This window comes from Anolis carolinensis, chromosome 5 (assembly GCF_035594765.1).
Source record: "Anolis carolinensis isolate JA03-04 chromosome 5, rAnoCar3.1.pri, whole genome shotgun sequence".
In the NCBI taxonomy this organism is placed as follows: Eukaryota; Metazoa; Chordata; class Lepidosauria; order Squamata; family Dactyloidae; genus Anolis; species Anolis carolinensis.
This window is the reverse complement of record NC_085845.1, coordinates 192,901,444-192,921,392: the sequence shown is the minus strand read 5'-3', so window position 1 is coordinate 192,921,392 and position 19,949 is coordinate 192,901,444. Positions and strand designations below refer to the sequence as shown.

Below are 19,949 nucleotides of genomic sequence, written 5' to 3'. Positions count from 1 at the left end.
TGGAGATGAGCACCAACCCCCAGAGTCGGATATGACTAGACTTAACGTCAGGGGAAACCTAGTCCCTAGTCGATCTACGAATTTGTTATGCAGGCTTGCACTTTATCCCATGCCCCTGTCCCATGGTTACAACTCTGCACTTATTCCCATTCCCTTGCCCTATTGTTTATAACCTGGCCATGTTTACATCAGCTACAGTCATTGATGGATGAGCGCTATTTTATTCTGAGCTATATTTTGTTGTTTATATGCTTATATGTTTTATTCAATTGTATTTTATATTGTGTTTTATTTCATGTCCTGCTTTTTAGGCACCTTGTGCCTTGTGTAAGCCACCCCGAGTCCCTTCGGGGAGATGGTGGTGGGATACAAGAATAAAGTTGTTGTTGTTGTTGTTGTTGTTGTTGTTGTTGTTGTTGTTGTTGTTATTTTATTGTATGACACAGCAAACAAGATAGACATGCTGGATTTCATATCACAAAATCACAAGTCAAACACTTCCCAAGTGTCTAGGACTATGTGATGTATTTTCGGATGATGCGTGCAGATCCCAGTAGGGTCGCCTTTTGCAGTTGGCAGATCGTGATTTTGTCAATGTCTATTGTTTCCGAAGGCCAGCTGAGATCTTTTGACACGGCACCCAATGTGCCGATCACCACCAGGACCACCTGCACTGGTTTCTGCCAGAGTCTTTGAAGTTCAATCTTGAGGTCCTGATAGCGGCTGAGTTTTTCCTGTTGTTTTTGTCAATGTAACTGTCACCTGGGATGGCGACATCAATGATCCAGACCTTTTTCTTTTCCACAACTGTGATGTCTGGTGTGTTGTGTTCCAGAACTTCATCAGTCTGGATTCGGAAGTCCCACAGTATCTTTGCGTGCTCATTTCCCAATACTTATTATTATTATTATTATTATTATTATTATTATTATTGTGTATTATATAGAAATGCAGACACGGAGTGGATCCGCACTGTAAAATTAAATTTTCATGGATCAATGCTATGAAATCTTAGGAGTTGTAGTTTGGTGAGACACCAGAACTCTTTGTTAGAGATGGCTAACGAGCTTGCAAAACTACGATTTCCATGATTCCACAGCATTCAACCATGAAGGTTAAAGTTATGTCAAACTGCATTAATTATCCAGTGTAGATGCTACATATCTCCCCAAGCTCTTCATATCAGGAAAACCTGGGGGCTGGGAGTAGTGGTGGAATTTAAAAAAAACAATTTAGTAGGCAGATGTTTCCTTCATTTTGGTGGGGTAAAACTCCAAATTGTAAATATTCATTTTTCATAAAATTGACTGCATGCATTCTGTAGGTATCAATCACCGAAATAGATGATGATGATGATGATGATGACGACCACAAAAACCACAACAAGAAATTAATCTTTATAATTCACAGTAGAAAATGCCCCTTGAAAATTTCACCCAATCTATTAAGAAGTTTACAACATGAATATTTCTTATAAAATATACAATTTCACCTCTAATCAGAAAAAGTAACCAAAAAATTAAAGGCACTCAACATGTAGCAATAAACATGTTGAACTTTGGAAGGTACAATTCTCTCCTACGGTTCCACGATGCCAGTATCTAGTTTTAACAAATATGGGGGAAGAAATTTGCTAACTGCCAATGATAATTAATTATAGAAAAAAGGATGTAGGCTTCCAAACTGAGATTTGGAATTGGATCCCATTTGAACTGGATGGTCTCCACAATGGTCTTAGCCAAGGTGGACTAGTGTTTTCTAAATTGCTCAGTTGGTATCCAACTGAATTTTGTGGTCCGTGTAGCAATCTGGCAAACATGAAGACTCCCAAATGAAAATGTACCCATTCATCTGAGCCACTCTAATATTGTAAGGTGGGAAACAATGTGGTAGGCATAGGGAACTGGCAAGAGTTGAGGTTGTTAGACCTCACCTGAGAAATGCTGCTAGTCTTGTCGAAATAATTTTGGTTTCCATAGAAATTCCTTAATAGTTTTTCCAGAAGAAGAACCCTCAGATTCACTCTTAAGTTCACATTAAAGAAAAATTAGCTGGCAACTCTAATCACAGTAGAGCAGCTGCAGCATTCAGAGCTAGAGCTGTGGGGAGGTGTTGAGCTTACTTAAAGTTTGCATTCCACTTTTCAGCTTCTGTGCAACTTCCTGCTGGGGACCTCTCCCTTGGAAAGGTCATCCCAACATGTAGTTGGCATCTGTTGCAAACATCTATCCATCAGTCCATCTGACACATGCATGCACACACACACTCACTCTCTCTTCCCCCTCTCTCACTGGAAATATGTTATTTTAGACCGGTCTCCAAGCAATTCATCCAGAAGGCCAACTCAAAAGTTCCAGTCTGGAAAATTATTCCAGTGTGTTCACATACAATGATGCCTCCAGGTTTTGGAGGATTCTGGGGCAAAGACTTGTTCCCTCCTTGGATGTTCTACCTTTCTGCAATGAGTCTATCAGACCATCAATACATGCTGAACATACCTGATGATGGGAGCAATGCAGGATTAGGCCTGGTTAGTATTTGCCTAGGAAACTACTTAGGAAATGATACCAGGAATTTCCAGAAATGCACAATTTCTCTCTGTAACAATGATGGGTGGAATCGCATACTTTTTTCTGGCCAAATTAGTATTTTGGCACAAAATCCCACTATTTCAAAAACCCATTTTCAGCCGTGGGATATTTTGCAGAATAAAATACCAGCTGCATTTAAAAAACTTTGTAAATAAGATATGCCCTTGTTATCCACTGGGATTTAGTTCTAGTACCTTCCATGGATACCAAAATCCGTGGTTGCTCACTTCCTGTCATATCCAATGGTGTCATCATAGGCGATCCCACATGACTGAGTATGAATGTAGTAAAATTGTGTACTTTATAAAAAATGGTAAAAAATCAATGTTTGGATTTTTAAAGAACCATTTCAAGCCATGGATTATTTTTTATTGTGTCAGAAGTGATGTGAGAACATACTGCAAGTTGATTCTGGTGTGAGAGAATTGGCTGTCTACAGAGACATTACCCAGGGGACGCCTGGATGTGCTACCATCCTGCTGGGAGGCTTCCCTCATGTCCCTGCAAGCTAGAGTTGACAGATGGGAGCTCACCCCATCTCATAGATTTGAACTGGCAACCTTCAGGTCAGCAACCCAACCTTCAGATCAGTGGTCCAGCCGGCACAAGGGTTTAACCCATTGCGCCACTGCAGCTCCTATTATTGAATAATGGATACAGAATTCATAGATACAGACACCTGACTGTAGTTCCAGCCAGCTAGGATTGTTTAATTAAATTTCAATGTGGGCTAGATGAATTTTTCAAACAGTGGATGGTTCTAACTGTGTGTGCAGAACCTGCGGATATACAGGGCCGACTGAACATTTTATAGTGGCTTTTCTGCAAAGGAACAACAACAATAACACTACCACCATTGTATGCTAAAACACAAGAGTTCTTTCTCCCAACCTGGACTTTCCACAGATATATAAACCACACTTGCCTAGTTTCCAACAGACCTCAAAACCTCTGAAGATGCCCGCCATAAATGTGGGTGAAACATCAGGAGAGAATGCTTCTGGAACATGACCATACATCCCGGAAAACACACAACAACCCTGTGATTCCAGCCATGAAAGCCTTCAACAACACAAACTATACCATGCTCACACACACGGTCTCCACACGCTTATTTATACACACTCTAGAGGTGTGAAATCTGTACAAAATTCCCACTTCTGGGGAATTTTGTACATATTGGGGTTCTGGGGAGAAATGACCAGAAAAGACAAAGCAGAAAAGGAGCTCTGGGAGGGAGGGTAAATAAAACGTGGGGAGAGGGTTACGCACCGCCCATCATTGCTGTCCTTCAAATGCCCCTTCCCACCTCTACTTTGCAAACCCCAGAGATGAACAGGGTGCAGGAATCTCACATTCACTCCTGAACTTCTTGCTCTGCTCTGATTGAAGCTCCTTTGGTGGTACAATACAATAATTAAGGGATATTAGTCTTTAAACAATGCCGAGGAGAACAAAAAAAAAATCCCTTTCCCATTTTTCTAGATTACCTTCAGAAGTGAAATCAGAGCGCACTAAATGAATGATAATTTGTGCACCTCCTGTGAATGATTGAAGATTGAATCAAATTTTAACTAGATTCTATTTTGTAAATCCCTCAGGATGACATAATTACAATTCAACACATACATTAATTAGCAGTACACATCTCTTTCAGAGAGTTTAGCAAGTTTAAAACGGCTTTCATTGTCTGTCGAGCGTATGTTCCTTTGCTGCCAAAAAAAGTAGAAGAGGGAAAAAAGAGAAATAAGCCTGATATTTGAAATTGCAAGGATTAAATGGACTTCATTAGACTGACAAATTTCCTTTAAGTTAATATGTGCTTAGACTGAAGCCCCAAGGTCAAATCCACATAAGGGTGCTCCCAGTTAAGGATTCAAGGAACTTCAAAAAAAATCAATAGAAAGTGTATGCTGGCTTCAGAAAAGCAGCACAGAATTTTCCCTTGAATTTAGCCTTATTTCCCCTTTTTTTTGATGAACGATCACTTCACATGGCCATTTGGAAATATGGAAGGAGGAGGAGGAGGATTTCATAACAAGGATGGCTGGAAACAAATCTCCCCCGGCTTACAAATCTCCAGGCCATTGTGAGCTGAGCCCAACCTCCCTTTGGCATTTTGCCGCAGCTCAGTAATGCTCGCCACCAGCTTTCCTCCATTGCCAGTGTCTCTTTCCAAACTTTCACAAACTTGCCAACTTTTCAGGGAGGTGGTAAGAGGAGAGGAAAAATATCAGCTCTGTAAACAACCAAAGGCTTCCTTTAAACTATTCCTGTGGAGAGAAGTTTTGGAAATGAAGCCCTTTAATTCAATGCTTGGGGGAGTTTATTTGGGAGTGGGAATAAATCCTCAAGGATCATCCCCATAGCTGGTGATACTGGGAATTGTAGTCCAAAGAATTATGTTTCCAAGTTCCGGTTTTACCCCTTCCTTTCTTCTCCACAGACCAGAGGGATATACACGATGTCCCCTGTATCCACATGGAATATGCTCTAAGATCCTGTTTGAATTCCTGAAATTTTGGATAATGGCAAATCCTATATTTTGACTATATTTGAGCATAAAGTATACCATGGAATCACACTGGAAGACCTAGAGAGGTCCACAAACACCTCTGTTGGGGGTGGGGAGCATAAGTAAGTGAAATCGTAGAAATGGAATCCATGGATGAGAAGACCAGTTCAGTTGTACTGTATTTAAAAATAATAATAAAAAGAATAAATTACCAAAATAAATTGAGGGTTGTTTCATCCAAATGGAAGGTCCAACTACCAGATTTGTGATACTGGAGAGCTGCAGCCGTTGACCTTATGCCAGAGATTAGGGGTCTACATTGTCTCCTGAGGGATCCGTCAAAGTGTAGCACCTTCATGCTCCTTTACACACCTTTTTTTGGAGATATATATATATATATATATATATATATATATATATATATAACAATAATGAAGTCAAAATGTACCTCATGCTTGTTAAAGGGCATAACGAACATTTTTAATTTAACAAAATCATAAGACTTCTTTGGGGGGGGGGGAGACACTTTCTCCACCTCTCTTTGAGGCTGCTTCAAAACTTATTTAAGTAAGCTCATTTCTATTCATTTCAATTTTATTTTGGAGATTCACACATGCTTTTTATCCCAGAATGCTCTATTTTCTCTGCGATCCCAGTACAACCAGAGATCTTTTATACAAGTTCCCAAGGCTAGTCTGGATATGCTCAAGGTGAGACTGGAAAAGAAATAAACAACTATCAAGGTGAAGGGACCATAAGCCAGAAAATAGTAAACTTTTGCCTATGTAGTTTTGCCTCTGCATATGCCCCTCCCTTCCTGTGAGCTGGTGCCTTTCTCCAGAAAGTTCCAAGACCAAATGTTAGCTTGAAATTAAAAGTGAGATCACAGGTATCACTTAAGCCAAGTGGGTGTGGAAGGTGAGGAAGACCCTCAGCCATTGGTCAATTTTAGATAAGCCAAAGGTTTAAATTCTTTGTTTGCTGCAACATGCTTTTGCGATGGCCATTTGCATGATACAGCCCTCTGGGGTATGTACAGTTGTCGCCTTCTCACGGCTGTGGTGAAAATAAACTTTGCTTTTTGCATCTCTCACGAGACTGGGTTTTCTGCCTGATTTCCCTCCTGAGCCAGGACCCTTTGAAGGTAACTGCCTTACAAAGGTTTTGAAAAAGAAGTTATCATTTTTTTGGTCTGATTCGTTGAGAATATTAATGAAAGTGCACTGGTTTATTTGCTTTCTTTCTTATTCAACCCAAATACCCATCACTGCCAACCAGTATAGTTAGGGATTATAATTTTTGCAGTCCAGTAACATCTAGAGGGCCACAGGTACCGAAGAACTAAGGAAGGCAGGAAAATAGATGGGTGTCAAAGTTGTTTCCATTCTTTTGGCAGCTCTCAACTTGGTCAATACATATGATTATTGCATTTAATCTGGGAATTACAGAAGGGTGATTCAGCTGCTCTAGAGCTGGGACTCAAATGGAGTAAAATTGCAGAATAAGAGATTCCATCTAAACATTAGGACGACCTTCCTGACTAAGAGCTGTTTATCAGTGGAATATGCTGCCTTGAGAGTGTAGTGAAGTCTCCTTGTCTGGAGGTTTTTAAGCAGAGCCTGGATGGCCATCTATCATAAGTGTTTAGGTTGTATTTTCTTGGATGGCAAGGGTGTGGAGTGGATTGCCCCTGTGGTCTCTTTGACTTCTATGATTCTGCTTTAATCATCGTAAAGGTAGGAGCCTCCGGTGGCCTAGGGGATAAAATCCTCGTGACTTGAAGGTTGGGTTGCTGACCTGAAAGCTGCCAGGTTCGAATCCCGCCCGGGGAGAGCGCGGATGAGCTCCCTCTATCAACTCCAGCTCCATGCGGGGACATGAGAGAAGCCTCCCACAAGGATGGTAAAACATCAAAACATCCGGGCATCCCCTGGGCAACGTCCTTGCAGACAGCCAATTCTCTTACTCCAGAAGCAACTCTGGTTGCTCCTGACATGAGGGGAAAAAACCCCATAAAGGTAAAGATAGAGATTTCCACTGATGTCAAGTCCAGTCATGTCTGACTCTGGGGGTTGGTGCTCATCTCCATTTCTAAGCTGAAGAGCCGGCGTTGTCTGTAGATACCTCCAAGGTCATGTGGCTGGCATGACTGCATGGAGCGCCGTTACCTTCCCGCCGGTGCGGTACCTGTTGATCTACTCACATTTGCATGTTTTCGAACTGCTACGTTGGCAGGAGCTGGGGCTAACAGCGGGTGCTCAAGCCGCTCCGGGGTTTTGAAGCTGGGACCTTCCGGTCTGCAAGTTCAGCACCTCAGCGCTTTAACACACTTCACCACCGGGGCTCCACTTAATCACCCTAGTTCCATCCAATCAAATCCTCTGATTTGCAGTTTAGGGAGAGTTATTCAGAATTCTCAGAAAGACAACTTCCTTGAGTCAGCTCACCAAAGAGCCATGCTACTTAAAAAGCAGAATCATGTGGCTCTAGTTGTTTAGTATGAAAGGGCACTGGGTCGGCGGTTGTTGTGCCCAAGCAATATTGTACGAATTGATATCTTTACTGAACGGCAAGTTTGCCACCTCAAAGCAGCCAGCGGGGGCAGCACTTTGCCACTTTCCAAGCCCCGGATAATTTTGCCCTCGTCCAACAGAAGAATAGGTCACTGATAGCTATAAAAATATCCTTTCACTGGGACTGGGATTGTGTGTGTGTGTGTGTTTCCCTCGGAAGGAACAGTAGACAAAGCATTCCATTCAGCCAACAGGGAACTGAGTGCATCCAAAAAAAAAGCGGCAGGCAGGGTTTCCCCCCCCATTCCTGCCCTCCCCAACACAATAGGCCAGGAAACAAAAGGCAGATTATTAGGTTTAAGTATGTTAGCATGTTCTTCACATGCGCCCCCCCCCTTTCCCCCTCCCTCTGTCCAGCACATCTGGCGACCATGTGTGGCAAGCGCTAATGAAGACTTTCCTAAGTGAGCTACAATTAGTTCCGACTGCTGTTTAGCTCTCCCGGGCCTGTCGCAAGGAAATAAAACAAAACCCTTGCTTTTACCATTACTGAAACATCTACCCACCCACTCCGCGTGCCCCAACAAGCCCTAGGGATTCTCCCTCATCATCACACAGCTGAAATTAAAACAGAAAAGTGTAAGCAAATACTTTAAGGCTCCCTTCCGCCTGATTTTTTTCTCTCTCCTCCCCTGACATTTTTTTTTTCCAAATCAGCATTTTATTCATTTTGATTGAGTGCAACAGGCAGGCAATAGTGTCTCTATGATCCTTCCAACAAAAGAGAATTGTTAAACAGATGTCCGTAATTCCCTTCCCCTCCCCTTCTTGCCTGATAATATTAGAGACCCGTAGCATTTTTATCTACGAGAGCAGATCATGTGTGAGTGTGTGTTTATATGTACACTAGGGAGGACAGGCATCAGAATTATCAGAATAAACTGTACAGGGAAAGGATGCAAAATGTACACAATTATGACTCTCGGGAGGACCACACATTTTTATTTATCTTTGGCTTCTTTGCTTCCGTACTTGCATCAAGTGGCTTCTAAGAGCTGCCTGAGATTTTAACAACAAGCACCACCAGATTTTTCTTCATAATTCTCTGAACTTTCAACCAGCTCTGTTCTTGGAAGTGCAAAGCAACAAGAACACAAACATTTTGGGCACAATGCAGCCCCCACCCTCCAAAGGGTGGACTCTTTAGCCTTCTTCATTTCACTGGGAGCAAAACTGTATGTGCGCTCCCCTCTCTCCCATTTAAATCAACATTATATATGAGTGTGTGTGTGTGTGTGTGTGTGTGTGTTATATATATATATACACACACACACACACACACACACACACATATACAGAGAGGGAGGGGGAGGGAGAGGGAGGGAGGGAGAGTCATGGAATTGGAAGAGATCAGATTCAGTTCAACCCCTTTGCCATGTAGGAATATGAAATCAAATAACTCCAGATAAATAGATTGATAAATAGATATCATTACTGGATGAATAATAGATAGATAAATAGATAGATAGATAGATATCATCAGTAGACAATCAATGCAAAAACAAACAGCATACCGTGTTTTCCCGAAAATAAGACAGTGTCGTATATTATTTTTTCCTCCCAAAGATGTGCTAGGTCTTATTTTCAGGGGATGTCTTATTTTTCCATGAAGAAGAATTAACATTTATTGTTGAACAAAAAAATAAACATTTATTATATACTGTACAGTAGTTGTCATCACAAACCAACATAACCAAACCAGACAAACTGTAACTCCTGTCAAGACTTTCTTGTTACTACCATTATTTCCATGTACAACTGGTATGCACATTTACCAATCCTGCATGCTCTGGTGTTTTGTTTGGCGGGCGCCAGGCACACTTCCAAACAAAAACTTTGCTAATTCTTACTTTCGGGGGAGGCCTTATATTTAGCAATTCATCAAAACCTCTACTAGGTCCTATTTTTGGGGGATGTCTTATTTTCGGGGAAACAGAGTAGTACATTCTAAATATTTTTGACTATAGTCCCCATAATACCATCAATGCTGGCTCTACTGGCTGGGACTGATAGGGAGTCGTCTAGAACTCCATGCTATGTGGATAATCAAATACTAGAAAGGACTGTTTTCAGAAAGAAGTGGTCAGCTTTGGTGCTTAACCTTTCTGAGATTCATTGATGTTGGAGAAGAGCAGAGAAGAAAAAATAAGACTATGGACTTCATCCCATGGAGGGCTACAAGCATCACAGGCCTCTTGTGCCCCAGTTGATCCATGGAGTCTCACACTGCCCATCACATGATGCACTCTGATTTCTGGTGGGACTCTAGCAATGAGATGGGGTGCAAGCACTCTATGACACTGTGCCCAGAACATGGGAGGCTTCCCATGTTCCACAAGGAACAATGGCACCAATGCGGGGAAAATTGACACTTCCTTACATGTGATGGGGAAGTGTAGCTGTGGGTGAGAAGGGGCATAGGGCACTGATATTGCCCTGTTGCCCCGCTGATTCACCACAGAGGCTTGCAAATCACCCTGTGCTACCTCATCAATGTGTTGAGGTTGTATGTTCCTGGGTTATAATGTCATTTCCTAATTGGTTCTATCACATAAACATGGAAAAAGTTTAGCCTGCAGGATATTTTGCTATAGTTTTTAGTGCATATCTCATTGGGTTTCAACCCACTCAACATAGTTTTTTGACAGCCACAAAAATGAAGTTTCTGGACAAAATAACAATGCATTTAAGAGGAGAACCTTTAGAGAACTTTGTTAATGAATGGCAACCAATGATCCAACATTTCAATGTAAAATTAATCTAAAAATGTGCATAGAGGAAGTTAATAGACTGAAGGCAAGGAGGAAACGGATATAAATTTGGAACTTATAATATTTTTATATGCACTATACAAATAGAAGCCTGTGACCCCTTATTGAAAATATATTGTCTGAGAAATGATTATGAAAGACTAATAAATGAAAGTATTGCACTGTATACAACAAACACTTGCAATGTATGTATATTTGAATGAATGAAAATAAATAAACATTATATATATAAAGTAAAAAAATGAAGTTTCTGGAGTATAATAACTATTTTCAAAGTAATTGCCATACTATTAAACAGGAATAACACTTTCAAACCAGAAACAGAAAAGTTTTCAAATTTTGTTTCTTAGTGAAATTGGAGGGCGAGGAGTAAAAGCATCTCTCTTATCCTTTCTGGCATGAATTACTTCCCTAAAGTGGCTAAACCCATTTCCTAGAACAACAGCTATAGGAAAGGTAGAAGAGAGGAGAGAACACTGGAGGGATAAAGCTTATCTCTGCTGCAAAATTGCCCCCTCTCAATGCCATATTGTCCTTGAAGAACATCCGAGACCTATACTCAAATTCAAACATGGAGCTCCAGTATCCCTAATCATTTAAGAACAGAACATTCAGTTCCTACCAGATATTAAAATACCTTACTCAGTTATTCAATGAAAGAAAGAAGTAAAAAGTATTTGGCAGTGAAATGATATCAGGGTTGGTACAAGTGTGGCATTGTGGTTTGAGCATTGGACTATGACTTTGGCAACCAGGGTTCTAATCACCACTTGGCCATGGAAACCACTGGAAAGCCCTGAGCACTCCCATTACCAGAAATCCCTGTGATAAATAGGAAACAACAACAGCATAAACAGCTAGATAACAACAACAGGCTAATCTCCCTATGGAAAGCAATAAGCTTGAACCACAAAGAAGATCCTTTCCCCAGCAAGGTGCATTTGAAAACTCTAGATCAATGCCTGACAAGTTTGGCATGGTTTAACAGACCAGCACTGGTCAACAGACAACACAAAGAGTAAAGCTAGAACAGAATTGTCTTGAAAATCTCAGCATAGATTTTCATTTAATTGCCCTCCTTTTCTCTCTGTTATCAGGCACACCATATTGCCCCTGTATTCTGTATTCAACTTCCATTTTCACAGTGAGGAATTTGACATATTTTCTCTATCCTCCTTCTTTTGCAACTCTTAGTTATACCACAGTGAGACTGCTACAAGCCCAACCTGTACTGCAAAGAATATTTCCACTGAACAAAAGACTTCATCGCTTTGACCAAAGCAAGTGTCCTAGGACGTTTCCAGCTTGCATCAAGGATGGAGCCCCACACCTGCCATCACACAATGTCATGTGACTTTCGGTGGAGGCCGCACTCCAACTGGGGTGGAAGCATCTTTGGAACCAGCACACTTCTGCCCAATTTGGGAGATGCTTCCCCTATGTGATGGGGGAAGTGTTGGCACGCTGGAGAAAAGATATACTTGCTGGCAAAATGGCACCCGGAGGGAGGTTAATTATCCAAAAGTCTCTGGATAATTAGCAAAGAAGTGATCATATAAGAGTACATCATTTTTGCACAAATACTGGCTTATTTTTACTAAATAAAACAATTTCAACCCTTGTGCTATTGGGAAAGAACAGCTAACTTATGGGGGAAAGATCTGTCTTTCAAAGCATAACCATCAAAATTATGCTTTAATCAACATTTTCAGAAGAAGCCCCCAATGGCATGATGGGTTAAACACTTGTGCCAGGAGGACTACTGACCGAAAGGTCGGCAGTTCTAATCCAGGGGGTGGAGTGAGCTCCTGTCTGTCAGCTCTAGCTCCCTATGCGAGGACATGAGAGAAGCTTCCCACAGGATGGCAAAACATAACATATCTGCATATGATATGCGAGAGAATTGGCTAAAAATGCAATATAGGTGGTATATTACCCCCTATAAAATTTCTAAATTTTATCAGAATACATCTGACAAATGCTGGAAGTATGAGCATCAGACGGGCACTTTTTTTTTCATTTATGGTGGACATGTCCAAAAGCTCAACTTTATTGGAAAGATATAAACGAAGCTATACAAGCAATTTTAAAGATAAAAATTAAAAGAGAACCAGAGTATTTCTTACTAGGAATGTTAGACATTGATCAGGATAAAAATAAAGAGATCTTGTTCAGTTATTTGGTCACTGCCACGAGAATAACATATGCTAGGCTCTGGAGACGAAAGGAGAATCAGAATAAAGAGGAATGGTTAAATAAAGTCATGGAGGTGATGAACATGGACAAACTTACATATTGGTTATCTCCAAGCCAAGGTTTACCAAAGAAAGAAACCAATTGGGACCTGGTAAAGGATTATTTAAAACAAATGAAATTGGACCCTATCTGCTGAATCAGATACAATCTTCGTGACTGTTGAGGACGAAGGGGATGTGGTGATTTACCAATTTTTACAAACATTCAGTTATATAAATAAATTACATATATATATATATATATATATATATATATATATATATATATAATTATGATGAACCAGTTAAAGTTAGATGGAAGTCAACAAATTCTATTTTTTGTCTTTTTTAATTATTATTATTAATAATATTTTTTTACTTATCATTTTTCCCCTCTTCTTTTTATATCTTATTTCCTACTTTCCTATAAACAATCAGTGTTCTCCCAACATCCTTGTGTTCTCCCAAAATGGGCAACATCCTTGCAGATAGCCAATTCTCTCACACCAGAAGTGACTTGCAGTTTCTCAAGTCGCTCCTGACACGGAAAAAAGACCCCATCTTTAGAATATTTAAGGCAGATACAATACGGTCATTTCCATGCTGGGAATAGCTTATTTATGGGATTTGGCCAGTGTAAAAGAAGATTTCATTTCAGTTGTTTTTGAAGAATTCATGAGAATTCACATATTTTGTTCATATTAAGGATAAAACAGTATGTTCACACTTGAGCTGTCAGACACAGATGGTTGAATCCAGACCTTTTTCCACTAAAATCTGTGACAGTGGAATCACAACTAAATTCTCCCTTTGACTTCAATGGGACTGAAGTGGTAATATCTGAGAGAATTTATGAGAAACACTTGAAGGAGCTGGGCATGTTTAACTTGGGGAAAGAAAGCTTGTAACATGATACAACATTTTCAAATTTCTCTCACCTGAAAGATTCAGCAGTTCATTGGGGCATCAAATGAATTCATAGAACAGAACAGCTTTACCACTCAAGTCACTGCTGAAGTAAAAGACATCTGAGAGTGTAAGCTGCTGAAAAAGTAAACAGGGAAAGTGGTTCCCAAAGTAATTATTCTTTAGCACATTATTGTGATTATTTTATTATTTTGCAAATTGAGTTGCATTCTGCCTGGATGTGCCCTTGTACCATAAACAAACACACACACACTTCCCAATTTACTTTCATATAATGACACATTTTTCAGTTAACAGATTTCAGCAGGAAACTAAGTATATAACTGTCGAGGATTTAATTTCATTTTCCCCCTCTGTCAAATGCTAACTTTGCCCAAAGCTAATTTTATTTATGATGAGTATGATCAACTTACTTTCACGAGTCATTGCTATACAAACCTGAAGGAAGAGCTGGTGCTAATGTGTGAATAATTGTTGACACAATTAAGCACCCGGCACTCTGCCTGTTAAACAGCTTCCAGCAGTAAAATTCTCCAGCATTTTAAAGGGATAGTCAATTCATTTCCAAGTGGAAAAGCAAAAAAGGGAGTTCTTATTGGCATGGATGCCCTCCCCCCGGAATCCAAGGGAGCATGTATTTGGTGCGGTGATCTTGTACTGCTAAGGATTTGGGTCTCGCGGTGGATAATGACCATACATCCAGCCAGACGATTACCATTTACAGACTCAGTAAACAGTAAGCTCACCCTGTGACCTTCCTTCATAGAGACTGTCTGGTTCATAACCTGCTATGGACTTCCGTCTGCCTAATGACCTCTTTGTGAATTGGTAGGATTGCTCTAAATTAGCCTACCTTCCGACTGGCTGCAAAAAAGACAGGAATCAGCCAGCTAGTTTGGACTGGAACACGAAGCAGTAGTCGGGGTGGGGTGGGGGTTGCCACCTTGGAAATAAATCTTCCTAATTTAAATGAGAAGTCAGCAATCTAAAGTTCTTAAAAAGTTACTGACTGTCTGGATTTTGCTCCAGCCTATTGGGTTATGTTTCAAAATCTGACACCAATTTTTTTTAAAAGAAGGCAAACAGATGCACATTGCCAGCCAGATTCAACCTCTCACTGTGTTCCATCCTTATTGAATGAAAGGTTCAGAAAAATTGCTTGGCAATGCAATGAAGGTTTATTCCAAAGGGACTATTACAATAGATGCAAAAAAAAAAGGTTAACAATCTAGAGCATTTCAGTTAAGATGTCATCACTGGGATAAATTTATAGGCTGTCGATTGCCCATGTTCTCTTTCTCTCTCAGATCCAGAAAAGCTGTAAATTTCCTCAAGATGTAGCAGAACACCAAAGGAACAGAGCCCAGAGTAGCTTACCACACCAATACAACGAGGCCAGAGGTGCAACACAACAAATGCAGGGCAAGAACTGTGGCTTCATAGCTTCATGTAATTTTGGCCCAAACTCCTTTGGTTAATTTTAAGATCCTTTTGCAATCAATCTGTTCATGCCAAATGCAAGATCAATGTGTTCCTTTTCAAACTAAATGAATTGTAAGTGGTATGAGGAAAGGAAAAAGAGGAGGAAATGCCACTGGGAGGGAGGGAGGAAATGGTTTGCCTATTTTGGACTATGGTCACCATGAATGTTACGGCCCCCCAAAAAACATAACAAGGTTTTCCCACTCTGAACTAAGAAGACGACTCCTAAAAGCAAGGCAGATTCAAGAAATATGGACACCTGAACCAAAGGAACAAATGACCAAGCCAAAATGAACAGCAACCCAACACCAGCGCAGTTATATTTCTCAGACAAGGAAGACAATTCCAGAAGAAGCAATACAGCAACAACTAATGGAGAACTAACAATTTTCTGCCCCTTTTCTGACATTTCAAAATCTACTGAATGAGTATCCATGTCACTCTAGTCATGGGAGGGTTGGTAAAGAGAGTGTTGGACTTGAATTCTGGAGGCCCAGGTTCAAATCTTCTATCATTCATGAAACTCATTGGGTAAACTCAAGTTAATCACTCTTCCTTAGCCTGCCCTACCTCATTAAATCTTGCTTCTTTTTGCTTCTGGTCTTGCCAATTACTATGTCAGCACCTCTGACACAACATTCTTGACCATAAGGTTCAGAATGTCACAGAGAACCTGACTGTGGGAATCCAGGAGCAACTTTGCCCATTATCTGCTGCATTGCATGATTCTTGTGAAGCTAGAAGAAACACAGTGGAAACTATGAGCAATTTGAATGGTTAAAACTGTGTGAAAGAAATGCAATATTGATGTCTAACTGTAATGAAGCAAATCAGAGTTGGGTGCCTTAGGTATGCACCCACAGACACAAAGGATCCTTGTCCTTGACCATCAAGTATCACCACTGTTGTTCAAACATAAGCTACAAAGACAGACTTGAGATGAAGTGGTTGGTGCTCTGCAACCCATTTGAAGTCCACATCTGCAAATGCCCACTAGCAATTCTGACATTGGATACTGATGTTGAAACTCTGACCCAAATGGATAGCATGGTGACACAGCTCTATAGAACCTGATTCTACAGATTCTGTAGCCAGCACAAAGTCCATCTGGATCAGTTAAATGTGTCCCTCATTTTAACTTACTCATTACAACTTATTTCAAACTGGAAAGAGCTTTTTCATTGAAATCCAAAAACCAAGACCAATTGTTTCATAGAGTTAGGAGTGTTCTAGATTAATGGTTCTTTACTTGTAATTCACAGGCCACCTGTTATGAGTTTTATAGTTAGAAAGAAAGAGATACGTTGACCCCAAAGAGCAGGAGTCTTTTCCTGCTGATAGGAATAATTTTTACAAAGTTTCATTACAATATCTCACACCACCCAGAAGTTATGAAAGTACTGTAACAGTTAGATAGTAAAAAGTGTACTCAGCTATTGCTACTTCTGAAAACAGTGAGAACATGGAAGTGATTGACATTGAGTGCCTGAAAGAAAGTACGTGACATTTCTTGCTATCACATATCCAGCCAGAAGCTGTCTTCATACCTGCACTGAACTGTAGTGTTATCCATGCTGAGCCATGGTATTCTCAGAATATGTATTGAAAAGTAATTCTCTTCTCTCATTTGTCTTAAAAATAAATTTAGGAACCATTTGAAAAACATAGAACTCAGAATTCACATTCTGGCTATTACGTCTAATATAAAAAGGTTTGAAAAGTCAAATGCATCACCAGCCTTCTGACTAATTAATTGATTAAAATCAATTACTAATATTAGGCCTTGGTTCAGTGTTTAGGTATTATTATTATTATTATTCCTCCTCTCCAAATTTGAAGACCCATCATGAACAACTTTTAATACACATTTGCTCCATTTGATTTTGAATCTTGAGTTAAGCCTTGGTGGTTCACAACAATAAAAAAAATATTTAAGGAAGATCATCATCCCAATAAGGCTAAAGAGGATTTCCATCAATATTTGTTATTTTATTGTGTCATTATCAAACGTGATTACCTTGATTTTCTAAGAATATGACAAGCATAACATTCAACTCTATAGAGCAACTTTTTAAAATAATGGATCATTAATTATTTCCAGCTCTCTCTTATCATTTATCCACAAATCCTAAGAAACTCAAGTCAGTCATAGTTTTGCCTGCACTTGACCAATAAGCCATCCGGCAAAGGAGTGTTGAAGTTCTCCTTCCCCTTTGGAAAACATTATGGAGACTCAAAAAGAAGCCACTTTTAATGACACAGGTCAATCACACATAATCAAGTGAGCAATCTGTGCCAGAAATGTTGCAAATGTTCACTAAGAATGTGTATTACCTTCCCTAGTTAGTTACCACCACTCCAATACCCATCCATATCCATGACAAAGATGGTAGAAGATTTGCTGAGAAGTGACTGAGATACCAGTCTAACAAAACCCTCTTCTGCCAGAAACTGAAACATATTGTTATCTCTACTATTCTGCTTCACATCTGCAGTCAAGGTATAAAAACATTATTCTGCCTTTCAACATCACAACAATATTTATGCATGATCTATTTCAAATGTTAAAACACATGATTTAAATAGCAAGTATCTTCAACACTGGTTTTCCACAGAAGAAGGCTTACTACAAAACTGGCCAAATTATCCAAATTCTACTGGACTTCAATTCCCATCAGCCCCAGCTAGCTTAGCCAAGAGATTATGGGAGTGAATGTTCATTGCTATCTAGAGGACAAGGTGCCATCAGTCCTGGAAATATGTAACAAACGTCTTCTTTATCCCATCGGCCACATCTTATAAACAAACCAAGCAACATTCCCATCTTTACTAAACAAACCACAACATTACCTTTGTGGCTTTCTCCTCTCTTTTTATCTGTAAAGAATGGAGGATAAGCAAGGAGTACCGAATATGTTTCTTGTTGCTTTGTTCTGATCTGTCACAGGAGACGACAACAGCGACATGAGCAACACCGGTGCAGGCAAGCGAGATTGACGGAAATCTCACACAGAGGACGATCTCTCCACAGACAGCAATTGCTGCTTCTCTTGTCAAGCCAAGGCCCTTCTAACCCCAGGGCCGGTCCTTTTCTTCTTTGGAACAAATCAAATTTTGCAACCTAGAGTTGCCACATCATTTGAGTGTATTGACACAATGGGGACTTCAACCCCAATTTTGCTTTGTGTTCCTCAAGTGAGGTTTACATAAGCCAAGAACAAGATAAAGCACGCACAATACATTTGGGGTCCTGTCTAGTGAACAGTGAACTCCGCAGACGTTGTATCCAGGGAGAAAATCTGTCACTGTCTCCAATCTGTTACAAGTCTGAAAAGGATATTGTTCCACCTGCCATTTTTAAATTTTCCTTTTTGGGAGGTTCCTAACCTAAAATATAGTTTATTTAGGGCTCTCGATCTCATTTGATTGCCAATTCAGGATCATCCCAGGCCTGATGGTTCTGGGTCAAAACCTGAGACCTAGGATTGGCCCTTGGTGATGTCATTAAGAACTATATATTGAGTGCCAACCGCAGAGGCCCAACTGCTTGTAATTTAAACATACACACAACATATTTTCCTGTTTGGAAAGTAAAAGAGAAAAGTTAGCTAATAAGGCTGTTCCCAAGTCAACATGAAATTGGCAGTACATTACTTCTCGTCTACTTATGAAGATGGAATAAGGACCAATTAAACTAGCCCACTTGCTTCTTGTCAGCAGGTGGATGCAAAACGGAGTTGAGGGTGAGCTCAAGTGCTAGAACAACTGGGAGGGAAGAAAAATGCTAGTAAGTATATATAATATACACACACACTCCAGTAAATCTTTGGAAGTTGGAGCAAAAATCAGATTACCCTTGTAAGCTTCTGCTGTACCAGATGATCTGCAGATTTCCATGCAGCCCTTCCTCTTTCCTCTTTCACCCTATATGAGAGCCATGCGTGAGTTAGGGCCTTTTACCCTAGCACTTAAGACCTGGCTTTTTATTAGAGCTTTTTGATCTATGTTAATTTTATCAATATTTGTTTGTATGTATTTTTATCCTTTACAATTTAGCTTGTAAATCACCTAGAGCATCTTGGGTGGAGGGTGATTAATAAATAATTAAATGATGATGATGATGATGATGATGATGATGATGATGAAATGAGCTAACCCAAAACAGGCAAATTTGTACCTTTCTCTCCTGCTTGGAGATGACCCACTACAACTAAGGACTCAGGGGCAGACCCTGAGATCTGGCAACCCAAGATACAAATAAAGAATTTTGGGATTACAAAATTTCCATCCTCACTACTTGCTTTAAGATGAAAGCAGCAAACAAACCAGAAGAAAAATGAAACTGAAAGATGGTGGAACCACTTCCAGTTTTGCTTGTTTGGCTTTAAACTGTTTGTATCTCCTACTGCAATCTTGCTAAATATAGAAACTGATAACAGAGAATATGTTCCTGGACTTTGTGTTAACATGCAAAACCATAGATGGTAGCGAACCCTACTGACATGAAGACTTCTAGCCCTAGAATACTATAGGACCATGCTGTAAGACCAAGAACATGCTTAGACATGGCATATTTTTTTCAGATGTGACTTAATGATACTGTGGATACCGGTCCTTAGGATAAAGGGATCATACTGTATTTGGTTTTTTATTATTTAAAAAATTGGTACTGAGGTGACTGTACTATGAATTCAATCCTCTCAAGGTTCAGCACCTTGGAGGATACCTTTAAAATTCAAACTGAAACCCAAAGCACCCACAACAAAATGGAAGCTGCCCAGTTACTGCCGATTGTGGATTTTGGAGGCATCTTTGAGTAATTTCTCCCATTGAATTAATCATTACTAAAAATAACC

The 19,949-nt window shown here is 40.0% G+C and overlaps 1 protein-coding gene across 4 annotated transcripts in view; it reads right to left on the bottom strand.

The window, feature by feature from the left end:
• Nucleotides 1-19,949, bottom strand: part of sox5 (SRY-box transcription factor 5) — an 824,881-nt gene that overhangs the window by 452,028 nt on the left and 352,904 nt on the right. Inside the window, exon 1 of one of the 4 annotated variants that reach the window (XM_062983194.1) lies at nucleotides 17,944-18,097. The exons of the other annotated variants lie outside the window; for them this stretch is intronic. The gene's annotated coding sequence lies outside the window, so the exon portion shown is untranslated. Of the gene's footprint in view, nucleotides 1-17,943; nucleotides 18,098-19,949 lie in introns of those variants that run through there. 4 annotated transcript variants of the gene reach the window in all.